Below are 2,481 nucleotides of genomic sequence, written 5' to 3'. Positions count from 1 at the left end.
AGATTAGAGTTGTTGTTCTATTTATTTTATTTGTTTATTTAATTATGGCACGCGGAATATTAATTTGTGGTGTGTGTTATATTAAGGGAAAATGTGTAGCTTGAAGGTTGGTGGTGATTGTTGCAGGTTAGAGAGTAGACACTAGTTTGAATTTTAGATGATTTTAAAAAGGATAGTGATACTTTAGCATCTTGAATTTAACCTGCTTATGTGTCACGTGATTTGGAATTAGGATTTTGATTTTTTACATTTTTTAAACCATTTTGACATGGCATTAGACGAACTCAAAAGAGACGCGCGTGTGAAAGAAAGAAAAGAAATGGTTTGAAAGAAAGATAGGTTTGGAAATGAAAGGGCTGGGAGAAAAAAAGAAGAAGGGCTAGGTTGAAAGGAGGGTTTACAACGTTCTTTGTTCCTTCGTTTGAAAGAAGAAAGGTTTATCGCCAACCTTTTATGCTTTTGCATCCATTTTTTTCTCTTTCGTCTTTGCTCAATGCTTACCCACATAAACCATTTAAATTTTTTGTTTGGTGACAATAGAAGCGACAATTGTAAGTGGGATTCCTCTCTTCTTCATTTCCAAAAGCAACAAACAAGATCTCTCATATTTCGATCCTCCGAATCTCTCTCCTTTTCTCCACCAATGATGTTCTCTTACCGGAAATGGGTGCTTAGAAGCTGCACGTGCTCGTTGATGACAACCACGTCGACCACAAGGTTATTGAGCAGTTGCTCAAAATCTCATCTTGCAAAGGTAAGAACTAAAGATGAAGAATTTTGGTTGAAAGATAAGTAGTATTTCGAAGAGGGTGTGTGAACTGAACCTTTGGCAAACATTTGAACTGGATTTTGATGGAGGTGAGTTTCTAAAATATGGGTAAAGTTGATTCTAATGGATTTTGTTTATTTATTTTTTATTTTAGGATAAAAGATAAAGTGTGGGTATAAGGAGTTTGGGCTTAACACTATTTATGAAATTTAGGATAAAAGATGAAGTTTTTTTTTTTTGGTTCAGTACAAGAGAGATTCAGATTCGTGTGTGGAGCCCTTATGCTAAATTAATTGCTATTCTTGTAAGTTTGCTAGTCCTTTGATACATGATCGTATATATTCTATGAATGACCAACTTTACATTCTAAGTAGAAATCTTTCAAGTCATATTCATCTTTCTTGTACATATATGTATTTTCTATTTCAGACATCTTCCTTCTTCCATCATATTTTCAAAGTCCAGTTTTCAGATAAAAAAATACACATCGGTGGTAGACAACCCTCTGCTTTGTGCCTAACTATCATTTCTCTTTTGCTCATAGAACAAGTTCCTTTTGTAGTAAAGGATTTGTTTGTGTAAGTTTCCTACTTGTTTTTATTTTATAATTTTCCTCATGTATAAGAGATAGATCAATTTGATTGAATAAAACTATTAAATTACTACTAGTGTGGTTTGTGGAATGTGAATTGGATATTATTCTTTCTTAGTAATTAAAAATGGTATATAGTCCATTTTACGCAATAACAAAGGTATGTTGATTAGTTTCTGATAGTTCAAATCGAGTTTAATGTCTCCCTTGATGGATAAGATATGAAAAGAGAAGTAAAGAGTTTATTAATATGTAAATAAAGAGTGAGTTTAATGTCTGCCTGATGGATAGGATATGAAGAGAGAAGTAGAGTTTATTAATATGTAAATAAAAAGTAGAAGTATTATCTTAGCTCCAAAATATGCCACTTGTAAAGTCTGAATGCATTTGATTGTGTAACAGTTAATGTCATTGTAAAGCTTCCTTGTTGTCAATAAAATATGATACTTATGATGAATTGATTTGTATGTACATTTGTTTTGTGAAAAAAGTTACCTATAAGGAGATTTTTTATCTGTATTTTTGAACCTGCTGGCATGGTGAAAAATGTGGGAGTAACCATTTACTATTATAAGAACTACTTAATTGAATGAGCATGATCTTGTGTACCAAAATTTACAACCAAAAAGACATATATTTGTACACAGAAACATATTTACGTTTGTCAGTGATAACATGGTATTGTTTTAGCCGTCAATGGTGGTTTTGTAGTATTAGTTGTTAGTTTTGAAATGGTGATTTAAGCCAAGAAGGGGGGGGGTTGAATTGGGTATTTAAAACTTTTTCAAAAGCGTAAAAATCTTTTCAATTGAATCAAATAGACTGGAAAATTAGGATGTGTAACATCCTAGGCAGATATTACTTAATAAAAGAATTTATATTTGAAAATAAAATTCCAACATAATTATTATTCCCAAAATGCGGGAAAATTTAAAACTTTAATCGCAGTCAATTAAAATTAAGTCATAAACCATTTAATACACGTTTTAAATCCACAACCAACTAGTAATTAAGTTTACAAGTTCCAAAACATATGTCTTTCATAAAATCCCAAATCTTTAGCCCTCGCTCTGTCTCTATGCCTCGCCATCAGCACTTGGATTATCATTTGCTCCCGTGT

The 2,481-nt window shown here is 32.0% G+C and overlaps 1 long non-coding RNA gene across 1 annotated transcript; it reads left to right on the top strand.

Moving 5' to 3' along the window:
- Positions 1 to 266: 266 nt before the first annotated feature.
- Positions 267 to 1,990, top strand: LOC114182743 (uncharacterized). The gene is made up of 3 exons (XR_003604182.2): positions 267 to 435; positions 541 to 1,073; positions 1,199 to 1,990. It is a non-coding gene; the product is annotated as an uncharacterized LOC114182743 (long non-coding RNA).
- Positions 1,991 to 2,481: the final 491 nt, after the last annotated feature.

The sequence above is a fragment of the Vigna unguiculata genome, chromosome 4, assembly GCF_037176805.1.
Source record: "Vigna unguiculata cultivar grain cowpea cultivar isolate G323 ecotype 2 chromosome 4, ASM3717680v1, whole genome shotgun sequence".
NCBI classification, from domain to species: Eukaryota; Viridiplantae; Streptophyta; class Magnoliopsida; order Fabales; family Fabaceae; genus Vigna; species Vigna unguiculata.
Note: the sequence above shows the minus strand (reverse complement) of the source record. Positions and strands in the feature narration are given on the sequence as shown.